Below are 25,238 nucleotides of genomic sequence, written 5' to 3'. Positions count from 1 at the left end.
AAGGGACAACCCCAGTCAGGGTGTACAAATGGACGACGCCATCTTGTACGGAAGCCGTTGGGGGCAGGTGGTGCCTCCCGAGTTTCTCCACTGCTGAACAAAAGATTTGTTAAAATTGGAAAACCTTAACATCTTTTCAGATAAGTGGTGTTTTTGTTTTTGTTTCCAGGTGATATTTTTGTTTGTTTTGGTTTTAAAGAAAGAAGCCTCTGGAACCCTTACAAATGCAATCTGGGACATCTAACTGTCCTTACTAATTAGCTCCAGTAGTGTTTCTCCACTGCATAGATATTCTTAACTGTTAAATGATGAAGGTAAATAGAAGAGACACTTGTTTAAATAATGTATTCCTCATTAGCAGCACATTTTATACTATAGCCATTATAATAATTTATAACATCTTTTATAACAATAACCACAATACCTTCCATTTATATTTAAAAACTTTCATTCACCCAGTCTATCAGCAACTGTTATTTGTGAGGCAGCTAATGTGTGCTATGTGCTGTTGCTTTGTCACAGAATGTGTAAAATAGGAGAAATGAGACGTGCATAAACAATATAAGGGATAATAATAGCTGCCATTTGATGACTGTGATCACAGTGTGCTAGGAACTCTGCAAAATGTTTTACATATTTTGTCTCATTTAATATTCATAACCTCATGAGACAGTAGTATTATCAGTACCTCATCACCAACCCATCTGAAGAATGTCCACGAGCTGATCACTCACACCCACAACCCCTTTCCCACACCCTGTCTTTAAAAACCTTTCCCTGAAAGCCATCAGGAAGTTCAGATCTTTTGAGCCCTAGCTGCCTGGACCCTTGCTTGGTGTCTTGCAATAAATGCTGCACTTTCCTACACCACAATCCAGTGTCAGTAGATTGGCTTTACTATGCGCAGGTGAGCGGACCCAAGTATGGTTGGGTAACAAGTGTAGTGATTACTCTTAGTGGAGTAGTGACTCTGGAAGAGAACATGGGGAGGTTCTTGAAGTGCTAATAATGTTCTGTTTCTTAATCTGAGTGCTGGTTTACATGTGTGTTCAGGTTGCATATTTATGTTGGTTTTCTGAATGCATACATACATCAATAAAAAGTGATGGTTTTTTTGGGGGGACTTCTTTTTTTTTTTTTTTTTTAATGAAAATAAAGGAGTGAAAAGTTTATAAGCCCAAAGAAGAAAGAGAACAGGAGAGGCGATAATAGCAGTCAAACAAATATCAGTATAATTTTAGAGGATAGAAATTAGATTAGAATGGAAGGACACATCATTTGAGGGATCCCATAATAAACTGTCTACATCCATAAGCAATCACCCTACATTTAAGGCCCAGTCAACAAGCCCCATCTATGCATAAATAATTTCCAGTCAACTTTTTAGTACTTCACTCTGTCTTAGTCCCTTTGGACTGTAATAACAAAATACCATTGACTGGGTAGCTTATAAACAACAGAAATTTATTTCTCACAGTCCATGATCTACGTGCTGACAGATTTATTGTCTGGTGAGTGCCTACTTCCTGGTTTATAGACAGCTGTCTTTTCACTGTGTCCTCACTTAACCAAGGGTAGGGAGCTCTCTTGGGCTTTCTTTTTTATTTTTTTACACACCACACAGCATGTCGGATCTGAGTTCCCCAACCAGGGATTGAACCTGCATCCCCTGCGTTGGAAGGATGCAGTCTTAATCACTGGGAAGTCCTCTTGGGCCCCTTTTATAAGGCACTAATCCCAATCATGAGGGCTCCACCCTCATGACCTAATCACTTCTCAAAGGCCTCTGCCTCCTGATACCATTATGTTGGGAGTTAGTTTTCAACATATGAATTTTGAAGGGACACAAAACATTCAGCCTATAGCACTCTTAAATATGAAAAGACATCCAAGACTCACCAGTGATTGCAGGATTGTCTCCAACACTATTAATTAACATTTACTAAGGAACATGTATAAACTCTACACCCAGTATTTTAAGCACACACATACTTTAAAAACAAAGATTTAAGAAAATTAATTTTAATTTAGGCCATTGAGCAACTTTCTACATACTGAAAAAAAAATGCTATCATACGGATCTCATTTTCTGACCACATTACAATTAAGTTGGAAATCAATAATAAAATGATTGTTTTTAAAACTCCATATATTTAGAGAATTGGGGTTTTTTTTTGCAGTACACGGGCCTCCCACTGTTGTGGCCTCTCCTGTTGCGGAGCACAGGCTCCAGATGTGCAGGCTTAGCGGCCATGGCTCACAGGCCCAGCCGCTCCACGGCATGTGGGATCTTCCTGGACCGGGGCACAAACCCGTGTCCCCTGCATCGGCAGGCGGACTCTCAACCACTGCGCCACCAGGGAAGCCCCTGGAGAATTTTTTTAAAAAAATCTTAGTAATTTAAAGCTCAGAAAAGAAATCCCAATGGAAATTTATAATATTAGATTTGAGAAGTAATAATAAATACTATACATATATGAAAATTTATAGGATTCATGTAAATTGATAACGTTATATGCTTTTTACACTAGAAAATAAGAAAGACTAAAAATTACATAAGTGATCAGGTAATACATTAGAAAAAACAAAAGAATACATCCAAAATACTAGAAGGAAGAAGATAACAAAAATCAGAGAATAAATTAATAAAATAGAAAAAGATGTTATTCATATGGCCAACAAAACTAAGGTTAGATCTTTGAAAACACTAATGAAAAAAGTTCTGTGAGATTGATCCAGATAGAAGAGAAATAACAACAAATAAATAATACTAGGATTAGAAGGGGGAACATAACAAAATACAGCAGAGATATAAGAAATTAGAAAATGTAATGAATGACTTTATGCCAACAATTTATTAGACAAGAGAATGAAAAGACAAAACACAGACTTGGAGGAAATATCTGCAAAACACATATCTAATAAAGGACTGTTATACAGAATACAGAGAGAACTTTTGAAACTCAACAACCCAATTAAAAAGTGAGCAAAAGATCTGAATAGACATTTCAAAGAAGTTATATGATATCCAAAATAAGCATGTGAAAAGATGTTCAACATTATATGTTATTAGGGAATTGTAAACTAAAACAATAATGGGATACCAGTATTTCATTGATTCTGTAAATTCTGTTAGAATGGCTAAAATCCAAACACTACAATGCCAAGTGCTGACAAGGATATGGAGCAACGGAAACTCTCATTCATTGCTGGCTGGAATGCAAAATGGTACAGCCACTTCTGAAGATACTTTGTCAGTTCCTTAACAAAGTTAAACATAGTTTTGCCATACAATCCAGCAATCATGCTCCTAGGTATTTACACAAATGAGTTGAAAACTTAATCCACACAAAAACTTGCACACAAATGTTTATAGCAGCTTTAGTCATAAATTGAAAGCAACCAAGACGTTCTTCAATAGGTGAATAGATAACAAAACTGTATTACATTCATACAATGGGATATTATTCAGTGATAAAAAGAAATTAGCTATCAACCCATAAGAAGACGTGGAGGAACCTTAAATGCATATTGCTAAGTGAAAGAAGCCAGTCTGAGAAGGGTACATACTGTGTGATTCCAACTACATGATATTCTGGAAAAGGCAAAACTATGATGACAGTAAAAAGATCAGTGGTTGCCAGAGGTTCCTGGGGAGGAAGAGAGGGGTGTATAGGTGGAGCACAGAGGGATTTTAGGCCAGTGAATCTATTCTGTATGATACTGTCATGGTGGATACATGACATTATGCATGTATTAAAACCCATAGAACTGTGCAGCACAAGGAGAAAATCCTAAACTATGGACTTTAGTTAGTAATAATGTATCAATATTGGTTCATCAATTGTAACAAACATACCACACCAGTGGAAGATGTTAATAGAAACTGTGCCTGTGTGACAAGGCGGGGGGAGTTGGGGGGAAGGCATATGGGAACTCGTGCTTTATGTTAGAATTTTCTCTGAACCTAAATCTGCTCTAGTAATAAAGTCAATTAACTACAAAAAAAAAAAAAAAAAAAAAGAGAGAGATCATGCTGTGAACTGCTTGATTTATCTAAAAATGGTTTATTCATTTATTTATTGATTCCAAGGACAACTTAATGCCAAGCATTAGGACATCACGTACAGAAAGTTTAAGAGGAACTGTGGCAGAAGTGCTAGTGGCCTACCCAATATCCATTCTCCTCTCTACTTAGTAACAGAAGTCAGGGTATTAAATGCACTAACAAATGCATTTTTCTGTCTCCATTGTGAATAATTATGGTGGCCATGTGACTACGTTCTGGCCAATGAGGTATAAACAAGTTTTTGCATTGGACTTTGGGTAAAGTTACTAAAAAGGGGGCATTTTTTGGTGGGTTTTTTTTTTTTTTTTTTTTGCCTTTTTGTCATTACCCTTCTACTTCTTTCTTGCTGAGACTAGGACCTGATGGCTGGCACTCCACAGCCCTCTGCCACTGCAGTGGCACCTTGAAGATGGAAGCCAGGTACCTAGAAAGGTGGAGTGGAAAGGAGGAAGAAGCCTGGACCCCTGATTCCCTCTATAGTCTGTACTAACCCTGAACTGCCTACCTCTGGACTTCTTTTACATGAGAAAATAAATTAATTTTTTTAAGCCATGCAGTCAAGTCTTTGTTACTAGCAATAGAACCCAATCCCTAAGTGATACAGGACATGAAAGATACTAATAATGAATGCATGCCACCCAGGTTAACTTAAACCTGCTGAATACAGTGCCCAGTAGATGTACAATAAAGGTGGATACCCTGGGCTTCCCTGGTGGCGCAGTGGTTGAGAATCTATCTGCCTGCCGATGCAGGGGACAACGGGTTCGTGCCGCGGTCCGGGAAGATCCCACATGCCACGGAGCGGCTAGGCCTGTGAGCCATGGCCACTGAGCCTGCGCGTCCGGAGCCTGTGCTCCGCAACTGGAGAGGCCACAACAGTGAGAGGCCCGTGTACCGGAAAAAAAAAAAAAAAAAGTGGATACCCTTTACTGGATTTGTTCAGTGTCTTGAAGATAAAGGTCAAAACTTTGAGGAACCACTAAATAGGCTCTTTCTGAATATCCTATTTCCTTCCATTGAAATTCTATTGCTCCTTTCTGCCTGCTGGTCACATCTATAAACTTTTGTAATATTATTAGGTACTATACAGATTATAAAAATATGTAGCTATGCACTCAAGAAGCTTACAAGCTAGTTGGAACCACAAAAAGACTATTTGTCAGCAAGTGAGAAAAGGTATCCTTTTTTGGTGGTTTAGAGAATCAGAACTTTTTTTTTCTCTTAAGGAGCTGGAATGAGACTACCTCTTGGGAAAGATGCCTGAATTCATTTAGAAGAAATTCATGAAGCCTCCTTAGAGTGAGGGTGAGACACATACATCCCCCAGTGAGACAAGTTCATCTAACAATAGGGGTTGAAAGACTGAAAGGCTGAATCTTCCTGGGAGAAAGATACCTCGGAGGAGACACTTTGGGAGAGAAAGAGTGTTTAAAGTGTTCTGGGATGTGAGTTTAAGTTCTTTATGCGGGGTCATGGGGGGGTGCGTGTTATGCAACTTCATCTTCTCTCCCTCCTAGGTAGGTTTCCCTTAAGTCTATATTGTTCTCTAGTGCTTTTGTTCCAGTAGATTCTTTGGAGGAATTTGAATAGGTGTTGAATTTTGCATCCAGGTTTGCAAGAGGAAAAGACAAAGGTTATTTTGGGTTTTCTGGAGCTGGGGGAAAAGTGTAGACTCTGGCCTCTAGATCACAGAGAAAAGAGCACAGAAAGAGAACTCCAGTTAAAGGTGACGGACTGAGCCACATATAAGTCCACTTCCTCCTGAAATTCCTCTTAAAAAATGGGAAAACACAAAGCTTCAAGGTAAAAAGATATAGAAAAAGATGAAGGCCACCCAAATGAGAAAAAACAGAAGCTATTTACTCAGAACTTGCTGTGGCAGGGAGTCAGCCATCACTTCTGTTTGGCAAAGACTCAAAGGCAGGCAGAGAAATGGGAAATCTTTATAGTGAAAACAAGGGAAGGCTTTAGATATTCTCTGAATGGAGTTCATTGTCATGGGGAAGCTAGGGATACGCTAAATGGAAGCCAGGCTTCTTCTGTGATTGTTTTGGCTTTCTCTGTTTGGTCCTGTGTTGGAAGTGGGGGCAAGATATAAGGAAGCTGACTCACTGACACTTCTGGGCTGACTGCCCCAGAGGCTGGTTGCCTGCCGTGGAGATTAGGGGTCAGTGTTCTATTGTCATACGTGGTATGGCTATTTGTCCATTTGTATAGTCAGTCTCTCACGGAACAGGACATAAAATCACTAACATTTTGGAAGCTGGAAAGCAGAAGGATGGTGGGAACTGACTTAGCAGACTCATCATCTGTCAAAGGACAGGCTAAGAGCAAGCCTGCTTTGTCCCAGAGAACCACCAAAAGACTCTAGAATTGGCAGCACCAGGTACCTCAAGAAGCAGGTAAAAGTTGGGACTAAAAGCACAATAATTGGTTAAAAGTCTACTTCGGAAGCAGACCACCAGCTCCTCCCTAGCTCCCAAGTCACTCCCCTACGGGCCCCTGCAGAAGGTTTAGGATTGATTTCCTGGAGAGGGTAGAGGTTACCCTCTACCTCTTATCTAGTTAAGGATAGGGGTGCCATGCTAGTAATATGAGAATTCAGTGAAAATCACTTCTTTCGAGACTCCTGCATTACTCTCTCACATCAGCAACCAATATTAGAAACCAAGTGTTGAAGAAAAATTTTCAGATAATTTTGATATGAGCATGTATCAAAATTTCATTATCATCTTGCAATAAGGAAGAAGCTCTGTAGTAGGATATGGGAGAAAGTGTGAAATACTTTTAAATGAACCAAAAGATTACTGGGAAATTGGAAACTATGCATTGTTTTAAATATACTCTTGCCACTTATCAGATTCTATGGGATTTATGCCTTTTACTGACTTTGAACTGTTTTACAAAACTGAAGAGATATAAGCTAATTTGTAAAAAAAAAAAAAAACTAATAGTAATGCAAATAATTATTGTCTTTATATTTGCAAATAAATTCTGTTAGGTGAAGCTTCTATTGACATCCCTGCCCCCGACACCCTCCAATAAGCAAGCTTTGCATCTATTAAGAAAATTGGTTTCAACATTTCCCATGGGCTTAGATACTTGTCTGGTCTTTGGATGTTCCTTTGAACTGACTGCAACATCTTTTCCCATTCCCTCATTAATTAATGAGTTAAATTAAATCTTTGACACATTCATTTCATATCTGCACCTATCATGATTTTTTTAAAACTATTATCCTTTAAGAAGTTAAATTCAAAGATTTACTTTTGGTAGGGATATCTGAGAGGAAGAGATTGGTTAGAAAATCATTTTAGAGTAGATACAAAAAAGAAAAGTATATTTGGTAAAACTCACTATACTCTTAACTGAAGGGTGAGTGGGTGCATAACTGGTTTCTCAGAAGTTATAATCCCATTAGTTGTGAGCATTTAATCAGTAATTCTAATTTCTTCCTGGAAAGAGGCTGTAAATTACATTACGCAAAAATTGCGTCTTGGTCCTAGTTTGGACTTTTTTCTTTTACAGATGATGATTCCCAAATCTCCAGTCCAAAGCTGTGTCTCTAAATACTTATTATACCAATGCTACTCAAAATACTGGGCTGAAATGAGCAAATGACCTTGCTATGGAATGTAAATCAGCATTCTGCTTCCTTCACTGAAAAATCTTCCAACAAAAATGTGAAGGGAACTTAACATTGTGCTTGCTGACATAGGTAGTTTATACTTTGGCACAAGCTTTTATCTTGTTGAGGATTGATAAAAACAGATTGCACATAATGGTGGTATGTACCAAAAATGGAATATCATTCAGCCTTAGAAAGGAATTAAATTATAATACATGCTTCAACATGGATGAACCTTGAATACATCATGCTAAGTGAATAATCCTAACACAAAAGGACAAATAATGTATGATTTCACTTATACGAAGTAGCTAGAACAGTCAGATTCATGGTGGTGGCCAGGGGCTGGGTGAAGGAGGAATGAGGAGTCATGGTTTAATGGTACAGAGTTTCAGTTTAGGATGATGAAAAAGTTCTGGAGATAGATAGTGATGACAATCGCAAAGCAATATGAATGTAATATAACTAATGCCACAGAACTGTATACTTAAAAATGGTTAAAATGGTCAATTTTAAGATATTTTATACATTTATTTACCTGCCACAATTTAAAACATGATTAAAATGATACATTTTATCTTGTGTATTTTGCCACAATTTTTAAAAATTGCATGCTAGCTAATCCAGAGACTACACTTTGAATTATACTATATTAGACTCCAGGTTTCTCCAACTAAATTTATCAATCGCAACAGATTTTTTCACTCACTACAAGCTACCTCCTCTCTACTCCCCACTCCACATATATTCTACCTCTTTATCCACTATTTATTTGGTTACTAATACTGGAAACCTGTGAAATATTCTAGGCTTCTTCCTCTCCCTCATCTTTTTGTATGTAATCTAATAATGGTTGTCTAACTATGCTGATTGTAAAGAAATTGTTCCTCAGCTTCAAACCCTCCGACCTCTGCTCTCTCTTTTGGTGCTGGGCTAGGTCTCTGCAATTCACATATTTCCTTTGCCAGCCTGGCTCTCCGTTAGGTTCTGCCAATAGTGGGAGATCAGAGACAGAAATAAGGGAGAAAGGACTTGCTCCTTCCTGTTCACTTCCTATTTCTATCAGTGTCACCCAGGCAACAGTTCTTCATGCCAGCAGCAGCGGTTGGTTCCAGCTTTGGACTTCTTTCCATATTCCCAGAAGGAGGCTTATCACATTCCTCAGAGATACCAGTACCAGCCAGCCAGCCAACCTCCTCAGCGGTCTGAGTCCTGACAGACCTCGGGACTCAGGTCCCTCCTCTGAGCCACTGAGGTACCAGTATAAGGTCAGTACAAGGCAGCATGTTCTCCTCAGGGTCTGGATTCCACCTCTAAGACCCTTCCTTCAAGTGCTTGGTCCCAATAACCCCAACCTTGACCTTTTATTTCTCCATCTACTGCTTGCAGTTACTACTTTCTCTGTTTCACTTTCCCTTTTCAATTCTCCAACACCTGTGATAGCTCTAATAACTCTTTGTGTTAATTTCCTCAGATAACTGCTGCAGTTTCTGTTTCTTTATTGAATCCTAATACAGAAAATAGTCTAAGAGTGGTTCTAAGAAACAGACTTTCAGATATAGGATTTCGGGTTGATTTGGTCATATCCTTAAATTCAAACTCAATGTTGAGCAACTCATCAACGGGAAATGAGACGTAATGACATCATTTTATCACCTTTAGTCATTTGTGTTGAAGTGCCCACTAACGCAAATGCTTTGGAGCCATATTTGACTGATGGTAGTGGTGACTATAACAACTGTAGGCTGGGAGTGACTTTATTTGCACGCACTGAAGAACTTACATAAAGAAATGAAAAGTTCAAGTCATTAAACATTCAGTTCAAGGCACGACAAAAGCTTCTATGGCAGCCCTAAAAGAACCCCTTAGTTTTTGCACCTGAAGGCTAAATCAAACATAAAATTTAATTGTGCAGGTTTCAGAATTACAACAGAAGTTGATTTCATAGCCTTGCCAAAACTCTAGTGAAAGATGGAGCATTGTTTGGGAAGGGTATGACACTGAAACTTGGAATGGGGACATTAGGAACACAAACGAAGTTAAGATTCTAGAATGCCCAAATCTCTCCAGTAGAAACAGCCCTTCATCCCTTGCTTAGAAGTCCTGTAATTATATCATCTGCAGGATGTCTATGTTCCCCAAGTTTCACTCCAACCACTCATTGTTAGCTGTAGATCAGGGTTTCTCAATGGCTGTGGATAATTCTTTGTTGTGAGATGTCCTGTGCATTGTAAGATATTTAGCAGCACTCTTGACCTCTATCCACTAGATCCAGTAGCAGCTTCCCCAGCCTGAGTTGTGACAACCAAAAATATTTCCAGACATTTCCAAAGGTACCCTTAGAGGAAAAAATCATCCCCAGCTGAGGACCACTGCTCTAGATCCATAACCAGGGTCAGATCGCAACATTTTCACGGTCTGACTGGGAAGAAATGACTTGTACTTAATGTTGCAATACTTTGCTGATTTATATTTGAAGAAACTTGGAGAATATGTGGAAGAATGGATTCTTCCTTTCCAAGAAGGAAATAAATAAAGAAGACAGAATGTAATATTAGATTCGGTTGAACAGTTGATGTAGGCACTCATCACAATTCTAAATTTACTGTGTTATCTATGCAGCTGGAAATGACTCTAACAGTTGGTTGACTGAAACTGCATTTTAGTAGTGGCCTATATTCAATAAAGTTGAGATGCAAAACCTTCCTGGCATACTTAGAAGGAATCCAAAGGCTTAAGGAGATAGAAATGTTGGAGTGGATCTATCATGTATGAATTGCCACCCCCTCACTCTCTCATCTGAGAAATCCCAGAGGACACTCCCTTCTCTAAAGCACTGAGAAATACATTAGTGAATGGGCACCAGTATCCTTGTAAACTATTTGGTGACTGTTTTCTGTAGACATGTTTCACGAAGGGAGAAGTTATAGTTGAGATGGGTTCCCTGATTGCAGTGGAGATGCTGGGATCTTGAAGTAGCAGAGGTCAAAGACTGTGAGTGAAGAGTCAATGTATGGACTTCCTTCCAAAGAGTACAGCAAGGAACGAGGAGGAAAAAAGAGTCACTTTACAGTGTTGAAACTTGACAAACGCTACCTCAGCCAGGTTATCAAGGCAGTAAGTCATGCTGACAGTACATACTTGCCTAAATAAACTAGGACTGCCATAACAAGACAGCTTGGACTGGATGGTTTAAAGAACAGAAATCTATTTTCTCACAGTTCTGAAGGCTGTGCCAGCCAATTCTGTTTCTGCTGAGACTTCTTTTCCTGACTTGTATATGGCTACCTTCTCACTGTGTCCTCACATGATGGAGAGAGAGAGCCCTCTGGTATCTCTTCTTATAAGGGCACTAATCCCATTGGATCAGGGCCCCTCCATTATTACTTCTTTTAACCTTATTACCTCCTATAGGCCCTATCTCCAAAAACAGTCAAATTGGGGCTTAGGGCTTCGACATATGAATTTGGGGAGAGGGGACAGGGGATGACACAATTCAGTCCATATAATACCCTTGATATAATGTGATGAAAATGCACTTTACCTCTGTGGCCTTTCTCCCAAAAACACATAACCCCAGTCTAATCATGAGATAAACATCAAACAAATCCCAGTTGAGTGACGTTCTACAGAATACTTGACCAGTAAGTACTCTTCGAAACTGCCAAGGTCATCAAAAACAATGAAAAGTCTGAGAAACTGTCACAACCAAGAGGAACATAAGAAGACATGTCAACTGAATGTAAAGTGGATCCCCTGATGAGATCCTGGAACACAAAGGTAATCTGATGTATGGATTTTAATAATAATGTAATGATATTGGTTCATTAATTATGACAAATATACTGTACTAAGATAAGATGTTAATAATAGAGGAAATTGGGTATGGGGTGTATAGGAACTCTTTAATCTACCTTCACAAGTTTTCTGTAATCTGAAATGTTACTGGAGTTCCACTTATGGTATGTCCTAGTAAGCTCCTGTACTGGACTAGACATGGACTCTAGACAAAATACACCACAAGCCAACTCTCTGAAGGCACTGGGAGTGAAAAAAGAAGCAGATAGATTCTGACAGGAGGTCAACACCTACAAGATAGCAATAGCATGGGATGAATTTTCTATGTTTTATAATAGTCTTTAACCTGAAGGCAGGCTTCATCCAGAGTTACTTAGAGTGCTAAAACACTGATAGAAAATTCATAGTCTTTCTGAAAAACCAGAGGAGAGAGTTGGAGGGACCCACAGCTGCTGGACAGTGAGAGGAGAATCCAAGAAAGGAGTGAACTAGACAGAGGGAGCCACATAATTTGTGTTTAAACACTGTTCAACTTCTGGTAAACCGCTGAATTGCATATTTTCAGGGCAGACTGCAAGCAGCCCAACCAAAGATAAAACAACTGAACTGAAATTTGTACTGCAGCCCAAAAACAGTTTGCAGTTTGAATCATCCCTAATGGCATGTTAAAACAAACAACCACCACCACAACAAAACTGACACTCTTTAAAAAAAAATAACTATCAGACATCTAATAGAGACTAGATAGAATTTAGTCTCCACAACAATTCAAAATTACTTGACATATGAGGAAATAAGATGATGTATTACATCTTCTTCTCAAGAGAAAAGACAATCAACAGAGAGGGATACCAACATGATACAGTTGCTGCAATTAGCAAAGTTTTTTTTTTTTTTGCGGTACACAGGCCTCTCACTGTTGTGGCCTCTCCCATTGCGGAGCACAGGCTCCGGACGCGCAGGCTCAGCGGCCATGGCTCATGGGCCTAGCCTCTCCGCAGCATGTGGGATCTTCCTGGACCGGGGCATGAACCCGTGTCCCCTGCACCGGCAGGTGGACTCTCAACCACTGCACCACCAGGGAAGCCCTAGCAAAGATTTTAAGCCAGATATTATAGCCATCTTAAATGATAAAAAGGAAAAATGTCCATAATGTACAGAAGGATAGGACATCTCAGAAGACAAATTGAAATGATAGAAAAGAACCAAATGGAAATTTCAGAACTAAAAAAAAAAAATCTGAAAAAAAATTCACTGTAATGCTGTGGAGCAACTAAGCCCGTGTGCCACAGCTACTGAGCCTGTGCTCTAGAACCCGCGAGCCACAACTACTGAGCCCACGTGCCACAACTACTGAAGCCCGCACACCTAGAGCCCATGCTCTGGAACAGGAGAAGCCACTGTAATGAGAAGCCCGTGCACCACAAAGAAGAGTAGCCCCTGCTCACTGCAACTAGAGAAAGCCCATGCACAGCAACAAAGACCTAACACAGCCAAAAATAAATAAATAAATTTATATTAAAAAAAAATTCACTGGATAAAAGTAACAACAGAGTAGAGTTGACCAAAGAGTCAGTTTAACTTGAAGACAGGTTAATAGGAATGATCCAATATGAAAAACAGAAATGAAAAATCATTGGAAAGAAAATGAACAGAGCTTCAGAGGTCACAGAAAACATTAAAAAAATCTAATGTATATTAAACTGGAGTCTCAGAAGGAGAGGAGAGAGAGAAAAAGAGACAGAAAACAATATTTGAAGGTACAATGATCAAATGATCAAAAATTTCCCAAATTTGTGGATGGACATACATTTACAGGCCCAAAGATTTCAGTAAATCCCAAGCTGTGTAAATTCAAAGAAAACCATGCGTAGGCATAGTATATTCAAACTGCTGAAAACCAGAAAAAGAGCATGTCCTGAAAACAGCAAGAGAAAAATGACTCATTACATACAAGAGAATGATGAATCAAAAAACTACTAATTTTCACCAGAAGCAATGGAGGACAGAAGACAGTGGACTGACATTTTTTAAGTGCTAAAAGAAGACACTGACAACCCATAATTCTATACCTAGGGAGAACATCCTTCAGAATGAAGGCAAAATAAAAACTTTAAGATTAAAAAAAAAGTTTTAAGAATCTATCACCAGCAAAACTGTACTACAAGAAATACTAAAGGAAGTTATTTGGACTAAAAAGAAATGGTACCTGGCATAAAATCAGCTCTTTAGGAGGAATGAGGGGCATCAGAAATGGTATATATCTGGGTAAATAGACAAGAGATTTTTTTCCCACTCATAATTAAAAAACAAAAACAAAATCGTATGACTGTTTAAAGCAAAAATTGTCTTGTTGGGTTTATAACATTTGTAGCTGTAATACATAAGATAACTATAGCATAAAAGATGGGGAATAGAAAATTGATCTGTAGACTTGCAAGTCTTCTACATTCTATGTAAAGTGGTAAAATATTAACTAAGTAGACTGGGAAAAGTTAAGGATGTAGAGCTTCCCTGGTGGCGCAGTGGTTAAGAATCTGCCTGCCAATGCAGGGAACACGGGTTCGAGCCCTGGTCCAGGAAGATCCCACATGCCATGGAGCAACGAAGCCCGTGCACCACAACTACTGAGCCTGCGTTCTTGAGTCCGTGAGCCACAACTACTGAGCCAGCATGCCACAACTACTGAAGCCCGCGTGCCTAGAGCCTGTGCTCCGCAACAAGAGAAGCCACCACAATAAGAAGCCCATGTACTGCAACGAAGCGTAGTCCCTGCTCGCCGCAGCTAGGGAAAGCCCACACAGAGCAATGAAGACCCAACACAGTCAAAACTAAAAATAAATAAAAATTAATTAATTAATTAATTTTTTTAAAAAGTTAAGGATGTAAAGAGAAATACCTAGAACAGGGACTTCCCTGGTGGTGCAGTGTTAAGACTGGCGGAGTTAAGTCTCCACGCTCCCAAGGCAGGGGGCCTGGGTTTGATCCCTGCTCAGGTAACCAGATCCCACATGCATGCTGCAACTAAGAGTTTGCATAGCACAACTAAGGAGCCTGTCTGCCACAACTAAGACACGGCACAACAAAATAAATATTTAAAAAATAAATAAATAAAAATTAAAAATTTCTAAAAAAAAGAAATACCTAGAACAACTTTTTAAAAATATGTTTATTTTATTCATTTATTTATTTGGCTGTGCCAGGTCTTAGTTGTGGCATGCGGGATCTTTTAGTTAAGGCATGTGGAATCTAGTTCCCTGACCAGGGATCGAACCTGGGCCCCCTACATTGGGAGCACGGAGTCTTACCCACTGGACCACCAGGGAAGTTCCTAGAACAACTAACTATTAAAAATGTAATGTAAAGAGGTATAGCTAAAAAGTCAATAGATAAATTAAAATTAAATTTTAAAATATTTAAATAGTTGAAAAGAAGACAAAAAGGAAAAAAAGAGGCACAACAAATCAGAGGAGACAAATAGAAAACAAATGATGAAATAGAAGGCCAAAATCCAAACATGTTAATAATTACATTAAATGTTAATGTATTAAACACTTCAACTGACAGGCAGAATTGCTTCATAAAAAGGCAAACTACACTATTTACTACCTATAAAATATACACTTAAAAATATAAAGACAGATAGTTTGAAAGTAAATAGATAGAAAAAGACATGCAAACAGTAAGTGTACGAAAGTGGAGTGGCTGTATTAATATCAGATAAAACAGATTTTAAGATAAAAAGTACTACAGGAGATAAAAGGGGGCATTTTGTAATAACAAAAGGTCAATATATTGGAAGTCATAACAATTATAAATGTGTATATGCCTAATAACAGAGCTTCCAAATATATGAAACAAAAATTAACAGAATTAAAAGGGAGGGGACTTCCCTGGTGGCGCAGTGGTTAAGAATCCACCTGCCAACGTGGTGGATATGGGTTTGACCCCTGGTCCGGGAAGATCCCACATGCCGCAGAGCAACTAACCCATGTGCCACAACTACTGAGTCTGCACTCTAGAGCCCGCGAGCCACAACTACTGAGCCCTTGTGCCACAACTACTGAAGCCCTCGCGCGTAGAGCCTGTGCTCCGCAACAAGAGAAGCCACTGCAGTGAGAAGCCCGTGCACCACAACGAAGAGTAGCTCTCGCTCACCACAACTAGAGAAAGCCCGTGCACAGCAACAAAGACCCAATGCAGCCAAAAATAAATAAATAAATTTTAAAAGGGAAATGGACAATTCCATAGTCTTAATTGAAGATTTTAACATATCTCTCTAGGCAACTGATAGTCCAACCAGGTAGAAAATCTTCAAAGACATATACGAACTGAACAACACTATCACCTATTTTGTCATAATTGATATTTATAGAATGCTACACCCAACAACTGCAAAATACACTCTTTTCACGTGCAAATGATATGTTTACCAGGAAAGACTGCATGTTAAGCCATAAAACGTATTTTAAACATTGAAATTTTAAAGAGTATTTCTCTAACAATGGAATTAAATTACAAATAAATAATAACATTCTAAGAAAACTCAAAATATTTGGAAATCAATCTACACACTTCTAAATAATCTACAAGTCAAAAAAATCAAGATAAATTAGAAGATAATGAAAATAAAACATTTGATATTTGTGGGATACAGATAAAGGAGTTTTTAGAGGGAAATTTATGGTTTTAAATATTTTACATTCAAAAATAAGAGAGACTTCCCTGGTGGTCCAGTGGGTAAGACTCCATGCTCCCAATGCAGGGGGCCTGGTTCGATCCCTGGTCAGGGAACTAGATCCTGCATGCATGCCGCAACTAAGAAGCCCATGTGTCACAACTAAGACCTGGTGCAGCCAAAATAAATAAATATTTAAAAAAAAGAAAAACACACACAAAAGGAAGAAAGAGCAAAAATCAACAATCTAAGTTTCCACCAGGAGGAATTAGAAAAACAAGATCAAATTAAGCCCAAGGAAAATAGAAGGAAATAATCAAGAGTAGAAATCAACAAAATAGAAAATGGGCATATAATCCATGAAAACAAAGGCTATTTTAAAAAATTGATCAATAGGAATCACAAGCCTCTAGCCAGATTGATCAAGAAAAAAAGAGAAAAAAGAAAAGAAAAAAGGGAGAGGACAAAAATTACCTCAGGAGTTTAAAGTTGGCTTAACATTTGAAAATCAACCCATGTAATTTACCCGAATCATGCCTGATTTACAGATAATTCTGCGCCAAAGAGAAGACACAGCTGTAGCATTACAGCCCCCAATAGGAGTTTCCTTAAAAGACAGTGGTGAAGTAAATCCTCCCAGTGGGCAGATCTTCAAGAAATACACTTGGTTGTCCACTTTATCTGAACTGAAGAATGGCCAGAACACACCTACCCTGACTAATGGGCAGTTGCTTACAGCTTCACAATACGCTTAGGGAACTGGAAAGAACAGCGGCATTGGAAGGTAAGTAGAAAGAAGGTATGGGGAAGAGGTGTGTGAATGGACCTCTCAGATAAGCAGAATGTAATACGTGTCTCATAAAAATGCTCACAAAAGGGCATCCACTGCAGAGGAGGCTGTCAGTCAAGTGGACAAGATGACACTTAGTATGAATATCACTTCATTTCTTTCTCCAGACACAATAGTGTTTGCTCAATGAGCTCAGGTACAATGTGGCCAAGTCGTGTGGACTCAGCAACATCAACTTCCTCTCAATAAGTCTGACCTAAGTAAGCTCCTCAGCAAGTCTAACACACCTATGATAAATACTGACTGGACCCTCAATACGACACTCCTAGGGGAAGCAGTCAGCCGACTGGTAGCAAGTTGATTACACTGGACCCCTTATATAACAGCAATTGTCCTTCCCAGAATAGACATATATTATGGGTATGGATTTGTCTTCCCTGCTCATACGGTGCTTCTGTCAGCATCACTATCCAAGACTTGAACAGAATGCCTTATTTACTGTAATGGTGTTTCATACAGGGTTGCTTCTAATGGGAAGCATATTTCACTGTAAAAGAAGTGTGACAATGGGCTCATGTCTATGAAATTCATTGATCTTTCCATATACCTTATTAACCAAAAGCATGTGGCCTGATGGAGTGCTGGAAGAGCCTACTAATGGCTTGATTTGAGCACCCTTGCCAGTGGGAGATAGCATCTTGAAAGACTGGGATCATCTTATAAAATTCAATATATTCTTTAATATATAGTGCTATTTCTTCTACAGCCAGAATGCATGTATCCACAAATCAAGGGTTGGAAGTAGAAATGGCTTTTCTCATTCTTATACCTAATAATCCCCTTCCAGAATTTTTACTTCCCATGTCTGCAACTTTGAGTTCTGTTGGTTTGGAGGCCTTAGTACCCAACAGAGTAATGCTTCTACCATGAAACACAATAACAGTTCTTTTGAATGGGAAGTTAGATGCCCCCCTAGCCATTTTGGGCTCCTCATGTCACAGAACCAACAGCCAGGAAAGGATTACTCAAGGGAATTCCCTGGCGGTCCAGCAGTTAGGACTCAGCGCTTTCACTGCTGGGTCCCAGGTTCAATCCTCAGTCGGGCAACTAAGATTCCGAAAGGGGCACAGCCAAAAAAATAAAAGGATTGCTCAGCTGGGTGAGGTGATTGATCCTAATTACAAGGGGGAATTGGGTCTCTGTTACACAGGTACCCAAGAGTTTCTCTGGAACCCAAGAGATTCTCTGGGAAGCCTTTCAGCACTTCCACATCTAATAGAAAAGATTAATGGAAAATTAGAGCAACCAGAAAAAAGCAGGACCCTGAAGGGCATTTAGATTCTTCAGGAATGAAAGTCTGGTTCATCCCAGCAGCTAAAGAACTCAGGCCAGAAAAAGAGGTTCTAGGTGAGGGAAAGGAAATAATGAATGGATAGTGGAAGACAACATTTATAAATGTCAGTTATGGCCTTGTGACCACTTACAGAAATGAGCACAGTAATAGCTATGCATATTTTCTTCCAGCTTTTTATGTGTGTACATAAAAAGAATCTCTCTCCTGATTTTCCCTTATTATTTTACATAAGGACTGCTGATGGTTGTTAACTTTACGATTTAGTCTTTTTTTTCTTTTTTTGGCCATGCCGCATTGCCCTCGGCAGTGAAAGCACAGAGTCCTAACCACTGGACTGCCAGGGAATTCCCTACAATTTAGTCTTTTGGTTTCAATCTATGCAGATAGGACCTTGGACTGAATATGAGAAGTAAATAACATTGCCTATATATGATCCTTGTGAAACAGATGGGTAGGCCAAGGCTGAGGGCAAGGGCTTGGAGAGTAGGCTCAATTTGTGAGTGTTTAGGAGAGGTGGCATGGTTATGTTAACATTATTTTATTTAATCCTCACATCAGTCCCATGAGGTATTATTATCTCCACTTTACAATATTATTCCATTTTACAAATACAGAAACAGAGGCACAGAAATTATGTAATTTGCAGAAGACTGCACAGCTGATGAACAATGGAGCCATTTTAGGAAGCTCTAACCCAGGTCTCTCTGACTTCAGTCTGTCTTGGCCTCACATACCTCAGCAAAGAAGTGGAAATGGTCTCAAGCTACACCATCCTCTAACGTAATGGTCCCCACAGTGGAGGAGGATAGGCACATCCTGGGTGTGCGTGATGGTATACTAGGATATTAACAAAAAATGTTAGATTTCTATTTATACTTTTTAAGTCTAAAACAATAATAAAGAAATTCAGCTTTGCTACTATTTAACATACAGCTGGACACTGGCATCCTTATTTGGTCTGGATGCCAGCTGGCTATGAGTCATTTTGGTATCTTCAGGGAGACATAGGAGCTCCGCAGTGCAAATGGATTGATAGTCCTCACCCATATTATACTTTTTGTGCTTAAGCGATGACATCAGTATGTTCATTTTTATAGAACCAAGACTTTTATGTAGCAGAGTGTTCATAATACAGTGGTCTATGGTGAAAAGGGGATTGCTGACAAAGATATTTGGCTTCGCTCAGAGATTCGCTAAGTGTTTCTTGTCAGAGTATTAAAATAGTTGTCAGAACCTACAAATAACTTACACTTTTCTTTTTTTCTGCTGGGGAAGACAGTGGTGAGGGATAACATATACTTTTCTTTTACAAAAAAATGAGCATTTGAATTTGCTAACTTTTTCAAATGTGGATGATGTTAATGATAAGGTGGCTGTCAGTAGTATGCAACTCTATAGATACTAAAAAACAATGTTTTAAACTCTTTTCCTTCAAGATAAGGTTGATAGTGTAATGAGTGACAAACAACTGCTTTTTGAAAGCTACTGTAAACGAATATTTTGGAAAATGATATTTAGAAGTCTTTCTATTTTGGTAGGGGTGTTTTTTTGCCAAAAAACATAGAAGTATGTCACTTATAAAATGTTCATATTTGCATGCCTAAAACCTTGGAAATAGTTTTCTACTGTGTTTAAGAATCTTACGAATAAAAGAGATTCAGTGAATTTTAAATATATTTGCTAAAAATATAACATCTTCTGATTAATTTGCAAGTGTAACTGATTGATATAGAAGATAAAAATTAACTAGATGAATTTCAGTAAAATTCATCGGGACTGAAAAATCAATTTCATGTTTGAGTAAGCCCAGCCCGCTTTTTTCCCTTTGGATCCTTTGTATTTTTGTGAGTTTCATTTCCATTAAAACGAAGTAATAAAGTAAACAGATCATAGAGGCAAACTTCAGAAATCATAACATCATAGTGTGTTAAACCACCATTTCAAAAATAAAGCAGTCAATCAGATTGCTCTTGCTTAAAAAAAAAAAGTTCATGGGAGCAAAAAGCGCTTTTCGTATAGAAAATAAACAAAATTTATATTTTAAAATAGTGTGTTTATTTCAGCTTCAGCTCATCCTTTAGTTTTTAAATTTTTTTTTGCGGTACGCAGGCCTCCCACTGTTGCGGCCTCTCCCGTTGCGGAGCACAGGCTCCGGACGCGCAGGCTCAGTGGCCATGGCTCACGGGCCCAGCCGCTCCACGGCATGTGGGATCTTCCCGGACCGGGGCATGAACCCGTGTGCCCTGCATTGGCAGGCGGACTCTCAACCACTGCGCCACCAGGGGGAAGCCCTAGTTTTTAAATTTTTAAACCTTTTTTGTGATTTAAAAATGTACAAATATATTAGGACAGTATTACATTATATACATATAACATGGGTGTATGTTAAATGTTGAAAGGAGAGTTTGTGATAAAAAATTTATAGATCATTGTTCAAATACATCATGGTTTCTCAACTTGAGCACTATTGACATTTTGGGCTGGAAAATGCTTTCTGTGGGGGCTGTCCTGTGCATTTTAAGATATTTGGCAGCATCCCTGGCTTCAACCCACCAGATCCCAATAGCACCCTTCCCCCCACAGTTGTGACAATCAAAAAACTTCTCCAGACATGACAAATGTGCCCTTAGGGTAGAGTTACTAGATTTAGCAAAACAAAAAAGCAAAATAAAAACAAAAACAACAGGACATATATTTTTCATCCCCTATTCTTTATTTATCTGAAATTCAAAAATTAACTGGCTTCGGGCTTCCCTGATGGCTCAGTGGTTAAAAAACTGTCTGCCAATGCAGGGGACATGGGTTGGAGGCCTGGTCCGGGAAGATCCCACATGCCGCGGAGCAACGAAGCCCGTGCACCACAACTACTGAGCCTGCGCTCTAGAGCCTGCGAGCCACAACTACTGAAGCCCGGGTGCCTAGAGCCCGTGCTCCGCAACAAGAGAATCCACCACAGTGAGAAGCCCGTCCACCTCAACTAGAGAAAGCCCGCGCAGCAAGGAAGATCCAACGCAGCCAAAAAAAAAAAAAAATTAACTGGCTTCTGGTGTTTTATCTGACAACCTCAGGGTGGGAGGGCAACTCCCTCCCCCGCTGAGAACCAAAGTGCTAATGTATTATTATGCCTATATTACTCTCTACAACCTTACCTTTCTCTCAGCCTCACCCTACCTTCCAAACTCTTCCACTGTGCCCTCTAGAACTTATTATCCACAGCCTGCAAAAGCCCCTGCATTGTCAAGCTTTCTCTTCAATTTCTTACCTTTATTAAAATCTGACTCTCCCTTGAGGACACTATTTTCCTGTTGCCCCACCCAAATGGTGCTGTTTATACTCTCAGGTTCCACATACCTCTGGGATGAGAGGTGTACTGAAATTTGGAAGAAGCAAAAAATATAACTGGTGTTTCCAATGGAAAACTATGCATTCTTTAGAGCAGACCTTTCCACGTTATCTGATTCTAGCTTTTTATTGCTTTGGAGGTATTTTACAACTTATGTAAACTGTATTTAACTGGTAACAAGGCAAAATAAATTCTGTCCAGTGGAAGCTCAATTGACTTTCCTGAAAAAATAGAAACTATCCCATTCTCCACCTTCTTAGTACTAAACATATAATCCTACTTTCACCAGTACCCATCCTGTTTTCCTTCCCTCCTGTTTTAATGGAGGGGCTGTCTTTCCTCCTAATTAGGGCCAAATTCTTTTCCTGTGTTTTGGATTCCCTCAACCCTGCCTCCTCAGAACTCTTCCCTGTGGACTACACAGTCTGGTTTCATCTATATATCTTTTTCAATTTTTGTTTTCCTCTGAATAGGACCCTCAATGGTTTTAAACATTCTTTTTTTTTTTTTTTTCTGTTAAAGAAAACAAAACAAAACCCTTCCTGGATCTTAGCTTCCCTTCTAGCTACTCCTCTAACTGCCTTCATTTCCTTTCCTTCCACTCACTGTTCAGCCAGTTCTCCTCTGGGGTCCTGCGTTATCACACCCATGAAGGACCTCTGATTGAGATCACTTATGTCTCACTGATAAAATCTTAGTGTCAACAAATCCAACATTTTTCAGTCATCTTATTGACTTTCCAACAACAACTGACACAATCTGACCACTCTCCCTTCTTGAAATGCTCTCTTTTCCAGCTTCCATGACAGTACTCTCCCAGTTTTTTTCTTATCCTTCTGACCACTCCTTCTGACTCCTTGTAAGTATATCCTCCTCTATCCATGCATTAACCCCAAGCATCTCTCAAAGCTCGGTTCTAGGCCTTCTTTTCTTTTCTTTCCAGTTAATACTTCTGAATATTCTTGTCCATGCCTAGGACTTTACCACCACCTCTTTATCAATGACCTCTGCCTTGACCATGCATCGGAACACAGGCTACTTATCCATTCTTCTTGGAAGTCTCAGAGGCATCTCAAATTCAATGTATATATAACTGAACTCATGATTTTCTCCCTCAAAACTTAGCCTTTTCCAGGAGTTTTATTTCAATGAACAGTTATACAAAAACCTAGGCCCTGATGTCCCTCAACCCCTAATCGCTCCAATCCATCACCAAATTCTATCTTTTTATATTAGATCCATTTACTTCTAACTCTACTTTCACTAGATTTGTCCAAGCTACCATCTTCTCTCCCTGTGTACTCCTGTAAAATCTTCCTAATCATCTACTCTAATCCACTCTCAGCCCCCTCCATCCTTTCTTCTCATAGTAGCCAAAATAATCCTATAAAATGCATATCTGATCACATAAGCCCCTGTTAAAAACCCTTCGGTGACTCTTAAAGACCAAAATCTTCAACATGGCCAGGCCCCTGCATAATCTAGGCTGCATCCTCATCTGATATCATGTTCCTTCAGCCACAATGAGTGCCTTCTAGGTCTCCCTCCACCCCCTCTACCCCCAGAGACTTTGCATGGGCTGTTGCCTTTGCTTAGAACACGGCCACCCAACTGCCCACTTGGCCACATTCACACCTGCCTTTCCTTCAGATCATAGCTCCCCTCAATGCCTCTAATAGAATTCTCCCATTTTAATCTCTCACCATCATCATCATAATAGCTAATATTCAGACATGTTTACTACACATCAGTCACTGATCTAAGGGCTCTACCAATAAGAATTTGTTATATATGGAAACTGAGTTACCACACACTTTTATGTACCATAACTGTAATTTTCCTCATGTGTAACATAGAATAATAATACTTTCTTCATAGGGTGGTTGAGAATATAAAATGAGTTAATATGTGTAAAGGACTTGGAACAGTGCCAGCCACATAATAAATGCTCAATAAATGTAAATGTTAGCAATTGTTAGTATTGTAATCTTACATTGACTGCATGATTATTTGATTAAAGTCTGTCTCTGTCTCATAAGTACTATGAACATTGGTCAGGGTCTTCTTTTTTTACCCACTATTATATTCCTTGTGTCTTCCTAGGGCATTGGTACATTGTAAATGCTCAAAAACATTTCTGGAGTTAATGAATAATAATTTGTGTCCAACCACGCAGGATTGTTGCAAAGCTAAAAAAAGTATGTGAAGTACTTTTTAAAACTACATAGGCATATAGAAATATTAAACATTTAAATGGTAAACTGTGATAGTAACTGTAACCATAACAGGAATCTTAGGAAATGAAAACTAATGTGGCCTAAAATTGTTAGAAAAGAGGCTTGTGGAAGAAGAGGACTTCAAAGTATATATAGGATTTGCATGGATGAAGTGGACCTCAAAATATGTATAGGATTTGGTAGAGTAGTGTGAGCATATACGTATGCAGGGAAGAATGGGCTACCAGCCTACTTGGTGGATGTGTGATGAGGAGTAACAGGAAATATAATTATGGATACGGTGGAGACAAACCATGGAGGGACTTGATAGGCAGATAAAGGAGTCTGGACCTGATATGACAGAGAAGAGAGTATTGACCAGGCACATTTCAGGAAGATTCGTTCACCTAACAACTAGTGACCAGGACCTCTTCTTGATACTGTAGATTCAATGGTAATCAAAACAAACCATGAGGGACTTCCCTGGTGGCACAGTGGTTAAGGATCCACCTGCCAATGCAGGGGACATAGGTTCGAGCCCTGGTCCAGGAAGATCCCACATGCCGCGGAGCAACTAAGCCTGTGCGCCACAACTGCTGAGCCTGCGCTCTAGGAAGTCACCGCAATGAGAAGCCTCTGCACTGCAACAAAGAGAAGCCCCTGCTCGCGGCAACTAGAGAAAGCCCGTGCACAGCAACGAAGATCCAACACAGCCCAAAGTAAAATATAAATAAATTAATGTAAAAAAAAACAACAACCATGAAATAGAGACACAGATGTAGAGAACAAATGTATGGACACCAAGGGGGGAAAGAGCGGGGGACGAATTGGGAGATTGGGATTGACATATATACACTAATATGTATAAAATAGATAACTAATGAGAACCTGCTGTATAGCACAGGGAACTCTACTTCACTTCGCTCTACAGTAGAAACTAATCCAACATTGTAAAACAACCATATGCCAATTAAAAAAAAAAATGGTGAAGGGATTTGACCAGGTGATTTCTGAGATCCCATGGGCTTTATCATTTTGTGATTTGAATAATGATTATCTTTCAGCAAGCTCATACTTCCAGCTCCAACTTAAGTGAGATCTATACTATAGTCAAGAATACTGGTGATACTATTTACATCTTGAGTTCATGTGGTTTGTTCAGAAGGGAGGGGAAACAAGTTTATAAATACATGCTGTGATCAGTTCATTTTCCAGGAGCCTGTCCTCGATTACCACTGAACCCACAACGACAATTTATATTTGACATCTTTATCAAAGAATCTTCTTGCTTCTCCTTCGTTATATTTTACTTTGGGGAAGGGGCATTGCCCAATTTTATTTTCTAAATGGTGTTTAGCAGAC

General features: G+C 39.2%; 1 protein-coding gene and 1 long non-coding RNA gene across 3 annotated transcripts in view; one reads left to right on the top strand and one right to left on the bottom strand.

Annotated features, from left to right (window-relative positions):
• The window catches only part of EXD2 (exonuclease 3'-5' domain containing 2), a 91,725-nt gene that overhangs the window by 58,370 nt on the left and 8,117 nt on the right, over positions 1 to 25,238 (bottom strand). The window lies entirely within an intron of this gene.
• LOC113622910 (uncharacterized) lies at positions 124 to 19,289 on the top strand. 2 transcript variants are annotated; one of them, XR_003433719.1, is made up of 6 exons: positions 124 to 314; positions 5,296 to 5,514; positions 8,774 to 8,965; positions 11,278 to 11,477; positions 16,722 to 16,957; positions 18,932 to 19,289. It is a non-coding gene; the product is annotated as an uncharacterized LOC113622910 (long non-coding RNA). The 2 variants fall into 2 exon arrangements; XR_003433718.1 differs by lacking the exon at positions 124 to 314 and having other exon boundaries at positions 4,914 to 5,514.

This window comes from Aethalodelphis obliquidens, unplaced genomic scaffold, assembly GCF_003676395.1.
Source record: "Aethalodelphis obliquidens isolate GAN/ISIS:26980383/991018 unplaced genomic scaffold, ASM367639v1 scaffold10, whole genome shotgun sequence".
In the NCBI taxonomy this organism is placed as follows: domain Eukaryota; kingdom Metazoa; phylum Chordata; class Mammalia; order Artiodactyla; family Delphinidae; genus Aethalodelphis; species Aethalodelphis obliquidens.
The sequence above is the reverse complement of the archived record's forward strand: the minus strand, read 5'-3'. Positions and strand labels throughout refer to the sequence as shown.